Consider the following 9797-nt stretch of genomic DNA (forward strand, 5'->3'; position numbering starts at 1 on the left):
TAGGTCAGGATTCCTTCAGCAAGAATCAAAAAGTGAATATGTTATTTTAAAAAATGTCAAAATTTAATATTCTAACATTAGAAATTTATGTAGGTTGAGATTCAACAATATCAGAATTACAAAATTAAGAGACTTATAACATAGATGACATTTCTAACACGTACAAATAAGAAAAAAGCTACTAGGACACATAATTAACTCTGATTAGTAAAGTATAGAAACCAGGCAATCAAATAAATAAAAATAGGCCTAAGTTATTATAAACAGATATAGCATAGAAAAGAGATAACACAATGGTAAATAAAAGCCACACAGTACAAATACTATTGCATTTTATGTACATCATATTAAGAGTTCTTCACTGCAAGTGTTAGAGTAGTATTTGGGGAAAAATATTGCAAGAATTCTTGGTGGACTTGGAACTGTATGCAGTTCTTTGACAGAAATTGGGCAAAACAAAGAGAAGCTGAAAATAGTCATGTTTCAACAACTATTCCTTTATTTTACTTCTAAGTTTCTATCCCTGAGAAATGTCCACATGCTTGTAAGGATATAGCTGTTGGAGTGTTCATAACCTCACTACTTTTAGTAGCACAAATATAAATCAATTGAGGTGCTTTCATTCAAGAGAGCATGACTTGGGCTGAATGAGAGACATTCAAATTATGGGTTTAAATTATATTTGTCAAATGGATATTTAGTATTAAAACATATAAATTTAACATTCATCTGTAGATGTGGATTTCACAGAAATTCGTTTAGGTAAATAAGAAAATGTAAAATATATATTTGTCATAAAATCATCGACATAATATATATATACTATTACACAAATTGCTATGTAAATATTAAAAATATTTCTTATCTTGTGTTCTATCTGTCTGTCAGTCTGTCTATTTATCTCCTATCTGTCTATCTATCTATCTATCTATCCATCTATCCATCTATCTGTTTGTGTATGTATGTGTGTTTCTCAACAGAACTTGATTTTTGATTATGGTTGCCTCTGAGAAGGGAAGGGAGGAGCAAAATGACTAAGATTTTGAAGAAACATAAGGAAGTTAATTTCAGAAAGTAAACACACATGAGTATACTATGTTGCTTAGCTCTGAGTAGTAAGGATTAAAAAATTTCTAAATTTCAGAGTTTTTAATGTTAAAACACGACATGGCTAATTATAACCCGTAACTGATTCCATTAGATGTGTTGCCTGGAGGTTTGCTATGACCACCGTAAAATACCGCATAGTAAAGGGGGAAGACCGCAAACAGATGATAATCACCTCATAAACTATCTCTTAGAACACTTTCTAGGACAAAGAGGCTGAATTTTGAAGATCGGTTTCTGAGTCCCATTTTGCTTTAGTATTGCTGTGATGTTGGATATGGGTTATTTAACTCACCTGAGCTTTAGTTTTCTAATGTCTGAAGTCGAAAATAATTCCTACTTCAAAAAGTTCCTGGAGGATGGAATTGATTGACCCATGAGGCCTTTCTTTCATATCCTCTCTATTATTTGCACATGAAGAAATGTCTATGTGTTGTTACGCAACATTGCATATGTGTTGATCTGTCTCCTGGCTTTACACTTCCTTATTATTATTGTAAAACTTGACAGTAGATCTTAGTAATTTGTGTCCTATGCTATAACATGACTGATTATTTTGTATAGACAGAACAGCATCACCATTACGTATGACTTAAGATTTGAAATGAAGAAAAAGATCTTCATTATGTCTACAATGTTTGTTTTATCAGATGCAATAATAATTTAGCTTAAGTTACTTGTTCATTGTGGAATTAATTATTATCTTTTTTGGAAAATGTAGCTAGCGCCAGTCTCTAGCATCTTGTCTCTATTCTGCCATTTCATGAAAAGGAAAAGTGTGTCTTTTCTGTTTGCTGTTATTGAGTTGATGCATCCAGTGTGTACTGGAAAATCTTAAATGAGATTTTATCTCCAAATATAGAAAACATACGCTTTTAGAGAGCACACAACGCTCATTTGATTAAAATATTTAGTTAAAATATCAATAAAAGCATTGGCTTTTCCTTCAGAAAACTAGCCACTTCTTTGTTTATAATTTTCTCCAGATTTTGCTTATGTTTCTTTTACTTTCATGTATACAAAGAAAGATACTTAAAAAATAGAGCTGCATTTAAAAATAATCTCATATTTCTTCTATAGCTACTATTAAAAGTAACACTCACATTTAATCAAAGGTAAATTACAATCTTGGTGTTGATCTTCCTTAGTTTTTATTATTCTAAAAATAGTTTTTAAAGTGCCAAAAAGACCTGTTTTACAAGCCTTTCCATGAGGATTTTCTTTACCTATTTTTACAAATATCTTACCAACCAAAGTTCCCTTCATGCCCGCAGGCCTTTAAATGTAACAGAATGATTGTGTTTTCAATATTGATGATTACATCTGACACATGTATTTTGGAGCTGGGGTGTATGTACAAAAACAGTTTTAATATATCCTCTAACAGATAGCCACATCCTGATCATTTGGATAGGAAGGTGTAAAAATAAACGCTGGGTTTAAATACAGGTATTTAATGTTTTAAAGTCGTGCTTGTATCCAGTAAACCAACAGACTGAGCTCCTAAATATGGCTTTTGTACATGAACATAAACAAGCACTCTGGCACCTGCCGAACAAGAGACATTTGATTAACTCATTCAATCTTGATTGCTACAAAGTTAGAAACAGAGGAAATTATAGGGAGGAAAGAAAATGACTGGGTTTAGCCTCATTTCTCTATTTTGTTGATAGTGAATAAATATAGCCCATGATTTAAAGGTTTCCTAGGACCAATGTGCTCTCCAAATCACAGAAGGAGCCCTCAATGAATATTCTTTCACTGTATGAATTCGCCAAAAGTAGAATTTTATTTATACATTAAAAAAACCCTAACACATCAACTGTTTTCTTTTTTTTCTTCTAGGGCATATAGCCCAAGGTAAACCTGAATTCATAATTATTCTGCATTAGTTTCCCAAGTGCCAAGATCGTGGTTGAATACCACCCCATATTCCTTATTTTAACCAAGTAACTTTTTGAGTTATATTTCTTGGCATAATAAAGAATTCCAAAACAGAGGGCATGGAATATACCTTTTTAGATTTTGTAGCTGTCTTATTTGTTAGCAATCAGGACATCACTATTACATTTTGCATAGTACATTTTAGTATGCCTATATTAAATATTTATTATAATAAAATTTATGTTATGTATTAAACACTCCATCCTATCTTATGTATTACCACTGGACTATTTAATACGTCTTGATAAATATTTCACTATGAGATATTTGAAGCTGTGTTTTAGACTTTCTACATGTGACAATGTCTTACATCTGGAAAGGGTCCTCCAACCCTAGGTTGCATCAATGGAGCGTATATCCAAAGATATTGGAGAGATACAAAGCGTTGTAATCTATATTGAGGAAACAAAACATATATTCATTCTTTTAAAACATAACAAACTGTGGAAGTTCAGCAGTACAGAGCTTGTCTTAATTTTTTTTTGAAGTCCAAAATAGAGAATTGAGTGCGAAGAAAGGTGTTTCCATTTTAATAATAGTCAGTGAACAAAGGACTCAGAATGCTGCTGGGTCAGCAGGAGCAGAACAGAAGGCAATAGGGAGAAAGTCTCTCATCTACAGGCTACAAAGGACTGGATTGTCGTAATGAATGAGACATTCTGTTACATAGACAGGCAAGAGGGGAAGCCCAAGGAGATGATGGCTGATCAGATGCACTTTTGAACGAGTAAGACTTTTAAAACATCAGTGTTTGAAGGCTAGTGATGCAATACACTCTCCAGATCTTTAAAATCCTTTCTAGTTGGAAAGTTAACGATAATCACCTAACTTTAAGGAGAGTTGACCCAAACATCTGAAATTCACAGTGGTACTAGTTTTGTGAGTACATTTGAGTAGGATCCGATAATTTTTAATTTTCTATAATATCTAGAGTGAAAACATTTAACCCATCTTCCATCCACCCTCATTTTCAATAGAAAATTAAAATTAAAAATTTAATACAGTCAATTAAAAATAGGATTTATTAACTGACTATACATGCACCTTTTCTTAACCTCTTCCCACTATGACAGAGGACAAAGCCTTTACCAGGCTTAACATTTTGCCAATAAGGACTAGCACGGACTCTCTGTAACCGCCAGCTGTCCCTGCTGACTCGACTGCCATAGTACTCCTCACCGGGAAATGCAGACGCTCCTCAAGGCAGCATGTGAGTGAGCACCGCCCTAACGAGATCCTAAAGCACAGTCTTTGTCCTCCCTTCTCCTTATGTCACAGTTATGCCTTGTTAGTACTGAAGAACTCAGGAGCAGGAGAGACCAGAGGGACAAGAGCTCATCATTCTGAAAGTGAGAACAACAGGGCATTGATTTACGCAAAGTCTGAGGATCACCACCACGGTAGAGCAGATGCTGGACATCTGTCTCCATTCTAGCTGAGCTGCCACCTAAGGATTTGGTTTTGGGCAAATCTTTTCCTATCTATATCAAGTGCCATGGTGACATGGTTGTGTGCATGTGTGTGTGTGTGTGTGTGTGTGTGTGTGTGTGTGTGTTGCTAATATTATATAATGTATATATATATATATATGAAAATTCAAAATGTATTTCCATTTCTTATAATGTATATAATTATATATAATTACATATATATATTTATAAGATGATTTTCTTTAATTTGATACCACTTTATCTACTGTTGGTTTCCAATATTACCATTGAGTGTCTCAGGAACTAAAAAAAAAGATCTCAATCATAATCTTTAAAAATTAGTAAAGAAGATTTAAAGAAAGATTTCAGTAATACCACCACCAAAATGTCTAAATGAATTTACAAAGTTTGGCTGTGTTCATAAGCTCCTCAGGCGCAATGGCTGTTTGATAGTCACCAGTCCATGTTTGCACCATGAAAAATGCCTGGCAGGCCACATTGTATATTTAAGAAAGCAGTCTTAATAGGTAGGCAAACATGAATGCGTGGTAAATATTAATAGCCCAGTTTAAATGATATGGCAGCTAGCGCATATCAATATGCTAAGTTAGGTTAAGGGAAACAGACAATTTTTACACGAACAGTGAAGTTTGATTAAATCCACACTAGAGTCTTGCCACATTCCACATTCTCATCCTGTGGAAGTGATGTATAGCACAACGTCCGAGAATCACCCTGTAGGTAGCTTCAGACAACCAATTAAATGCCAACTGGCCATTAGACCTCCGCGCAGCTAAATGATGGTGTGAAACAATGCTCCCCACAACCTGAAAAAAAACAACTTTGGCCTGTGATTGTAGCCAAATCTTTGAATGAAATTAGTTTCTTCATTCTGATATTCATCAATAGGACAAAATACAGCCTTTGACACTGTGGATAGAGAAAAGGCTGACAGAACTGCCTATGAACACACAGGTTTGATGCATGCGAACTATGACATGAGAAGGTCTTCAGAAGGTCAAGGTAGATCAGTGGAGTGATCTTATATTGGACATATAAGTGTCAGGAGGAAGTAGTCTGTTGCCACTCTATCCTTTTTCCTCCCTTCTACATATACAACATTTAATATTAATCTTATACTTACGTGACATAAAATTAGCCACTAGAACAATGAAAAAATCCTCTATAAAATTTAAATAAAAGGGTAAGTATGAATTTTATTCTACTTAACAACAAGATGTAATCATTAATCATATTTTTTATGTTGGGAATGTGAGATTTAGACACAGACACCTGCCCAACCCTAGTTGCCTACTTGAGGTGTCCACAAATTTCTTCTTTCAAGAGCATATTCTCTCTTCAATATTTGGATAATCTTGAAAGTAATTTTGCACAGTTTGATAAAATCACTAATATTTTAAAAATTATCTTGCATCCTTTACAGCAGTCATGTTGGATCAGTGGGGAATGCATTACAGTTCTTCTGTTTGAAGTTGATAAGCTGAGATAAGCCAAGTTTCCACAGGGCCAGGACCTCCCAATTCTTTTGCAGCCCCTGCACTTCCTCCTAGGGCAAAGCGAAGGAGTGGAAATGTGCGAGCCCTCGAGTTATGAGATCTGAGCTCCAGCGGGACCTGTTCTTTATTCTTGTTCATTGGCATTTGTATTTGGAAATGAGATAGAGACTGACTCTGCCGATTTATTGTGACGATTAGAAATACTTCATGTGATTCTCCTGCAACGGCAATCATTCAATAAACAATAGTTCTATTATCCTTTAAAATGTGGGAACGTTAAAAGAAATGCCTATTACTACACAGTTTTATGAAAACTGTGATCCTTGGATTTAAATTTTAAGGGATAACTTTAGTTCCTAGAATTTAGAAACATGGTACAGTGGTAGAAACACCAAGACAATAATGAAAATAAGATCAAGTGGTGAGAGACAGAGGACTAGCATCTCCCAGGGGGTGAGATCACTAATTGGTTATTTAGAACAAAATGGTCGGCTCTCAAAAGTATGCACACAGACAGCCATGATGATCTCAGCACAATAGGTTTATATCTATGTGTCTGTTTATAAATATGGAGCACTTATATAGCAATCATCAAGGAAACCTTGGCCATCAGTTTAGCAGGGAGGCTGGGGTCTGTATGAGACGGGTTGGGGGTAAGGAAAGGAAGGCAGGAAGTGATGTAATTGTAGTTTAGTTAAAATCAGGGTAACCTCTGATTCACTGTAGCTACTTTGAGTGGTAGCATTTCCATGGAAATGTTAGCATACCGTTTTAAACAGTTCTCAGATCTCCTGAGTGGAAGATAAAGGGAAGAAATCTCATTTGTACACAAACCATAAGGACTTTTCAAATTCTGACTCATTCTGAATTTTTAATATTACATGCTTTTTAGAATAGAGTTTTCCTATGGTCAGGGCTTTAAGTTCCATAGGAATCTGGGGTTTCAGGAAAAGAAGAGGGTAATGTTAGATGTCTTTGAATTTAACCACCAATACCTGGGAAAGTAAGACTTGGAGAGAAAGAAATGAACTTGACCCAAGGAGAGGATGCCTGTGTGAGCAAGGGCACTGCTGGTGGAGGAGGGGAAGAGGTATAGCATTGATGGAGAAGGGAGGGGAAGAGGTATAGCATTGATGGAGAAGAGAGGGGAAGAGGTATAGCATTGATGGAGAAGGGAGGGGGAGGGGAAGAGGCATAGCATTGTTGGAGAAGGGAGGGGGAGGGGAAGAGGTATAGCATTGATGGAGAAGAGAGGGGGAGGGGAGGCAGAGCATGTTGGAGGAGGGAAGGGAAGGCAGGACATTATTGCTGGGGCAGGGGTGCTTAGTTCTTAGTTGATGGGGTGTCTAGAACAAATGATAGTACTGAGCTAAACCAGCCTACACCAGCCAAAGCAATGACCAGCTGTTTGCAAGCACTGCTGACCATTGCTCTACAGTGCAGCTCTAGATTTATCTGGGAAAGTGTGTGGGGTACAACCTGAAAATTGACCTACACCAAAGCCACTGATCAGCTTAAGTGTCCTCTCCTAACAATGGCCAGGGTTAGGCAAGGACCTTTACTTCCAGATGGCATCTCTGCAGACTTTATTTTTAGTAGAAAAAGTCCCAGGGACTGGGACTAGAAGACTGGTTTCCAGAATCTAAGGCTGTGTTCCTTTGTCTGAACCAATGGATCCATGTAAGACTTGTCTAGAGGGGTAGGAACACAGTAGGCGACACATTGATAGAAGTTACATTAGATCCCGTCTAAAGATTAGCCTCAAGATTTTTGTGGTACTGAGACTTATTCTTTAATGTGGGCAAAGTAATTGGTAAAGGAGCTCCCTGGCCATTCTATCATGGCATGGTTTTACCACTTGCATTTATTTTGTCTGCTCGATAAGAAAATATTACCAAGTCCTACGTTAGGCTCAAGGCTTACCTGAAGTGAAGAAGGGACAGAACTATAATAGTATTTTTTATTTATTTTCATTTGTGACAAACTGAATTGATTGAAGTTGACTAAACAAAAATCAAAATGATTAAGAGAATTTGAACAAGAACTAGAAATAAAGTATAAGTCTGTTTTTTCCATATCTAGTCACACAAAGGTGTCTTCTCCTTTATGGCTCATTTTAAAAGAATTCTTTAAAACCCTGTGAAATAAAAAGGAGAAAGCAAATGCCTTGTACTGCTTGACTGAGGCTGTGGAACAATAGAATTATAGGGGAGACAAGAACTCTGTGCAGAGGATGCCCTTGGAGAAAGTCCCTAAAGAATTTGAAGAATTGTACCAAAGTAAAGAGAAAGGACAAATAAGCACTGTTGATTTGGGAATAGAACATTCTGTTAATTCAGTAACTACATACACATTTAAAGTGCTATAATTTATTTCTAGAAGGATGGACCAGAAATGTAGTAACCACATATTTAAAAATTAATAATAACAGTTTTTCCACACCTACATAATCTACTCATACAATCCAGAGCTTAATATTATACTGTTAGAGCTCAATTTATTGAATACATCATTCTGGTTACATTAATGATCAAAACCTGAAGCAGAATTTTTAATCTTGTCTCAAACACAGCACAAAAATACGTGTTAGATTATTAATACTTACTTCAGTAAGTAGCAAGAGAATCTCAAATATTGAAGTAAAAACATTATACAGGTCTACGGTAACTTTGTTGCTATTGTATTTAATTCTTCTAATAAGAGAATTAAGATGCTTTAGAATTTACAAATAGAGAGCTTTATTTCTTTAGGGTTACTCTTAAGCTCTAATGTTTTTTCGAAATATAGATGAAAGAAAAAACCTTCTTATCTATCTAAATTATTTAAGCTTGATCATTTGTATGAAAAGCATTTCTTGATATTGGACATCTGTGCTGAAAGACAAATAAAACCATGAACATTTCTCCTGAGTTTGTTCTCTCTCTCTCTCTCTCTCTCTCTCTCTCTCTCTCTCTCTCTCTCTCTCTCTCTCCTCTCTGGTTTTGAAATAAAAAAGACTAACAAGCCACAAATCAATATAATAAATATGAAGTGTCTGCCAATTATCTCTTTGCAATTTGTTTTACAAAATATGCTATATTTTCCACTCCTCACATTAAAGAGAAAAACTTATCAGAAGCCAATTCTAATTTTAGCAAATCCAAGGCATACATGAAATAGTTAAGAAGGATGTGGAAATAAAAGCAACAGTTAGAAAGAAACCTAAAGCCGAGATCTTTATCAGTTTTCACATTTGGCTTACCTTGTGAGAAGTCAGAGCTCCTAACTTTAGAGTCCTGCCTGCAGCTTATCCCAAACTTAGCCCTGATCCAAGTTTCTTTCTGTGTTTTTATAGTCTCAGTTCTACTCCACTTACTCCGACCCCTGTCGGTGCTTTCTCTTACATCAGTTCTACAGATTTTCCACGGAACGGTTCACCAACACACACACACACACACACACACACACACACACACACACACACACACACACACTCTCTCTCTCTCTCTCTCTCTCTCTCCCTCTCCCACTTCCCTCCCTCTCCTCCCCCCCTCCCTCTAAACACCCCCCTCCAGCCTTCCTCCTTGGCCCCTCCCCTTTTTCCAGTCTCTCCCCTCCTCTGTCACCCCTCCCTTTCCCATTTCTCCATTTTCCCTTTCACAGTTGTTCTATCCATTGCTTTGGTTGTGGGATTTCAGTAACGATAGTCGCTTAACTCTGGACATACTTAAGTACACACTTAGCTTCAGCAGCAGCATCTCTACCAGAGGTTTTAGTCGAGCTCTGAGTATTAAAGAAACATATTTGGGAAACTAAATGG

At 36.2% G+C, this 9797-nt stretch overlaps 1 protein-coding gene across 4 annotated transcripts in view; it reads right to left on the reverse strand.

The window, feature by feature from the left end:
- The window catches only part of Ostn (osteocrin), a 36472-nt gene extending 26936 nt beyond the window's left edge, over positions 1–9536 (reverse strand). For 2 of the 4 annotated variants that reach the window (XR_015632821.1, XM_087576622.1), the window contains exon 1: positions 4231–4394. The gene's annotated coding sequence lies outside the window, so the exon portion shown is untranslated. 4 annotated transcript variants of the gene reach the window in all.
- Positions 9537–9797: the final 261 nt, after the last annotated feature.

Source organism: Rattus norvegicus, chromosome 11 (assembly GCF_021556685.1).
Source record: "Rattus norvegicus strain SHRSP/BbbUtx chromosome 11, alternate assembly SHRSP_T2T, whole genome shotgun sequence".
NCBI classification, from domain to species: Eukaryota; Metazoa; Chordata; class Mammalia; order Rodentia; family Muridae; genus Rattus; species Rattus norvegicus.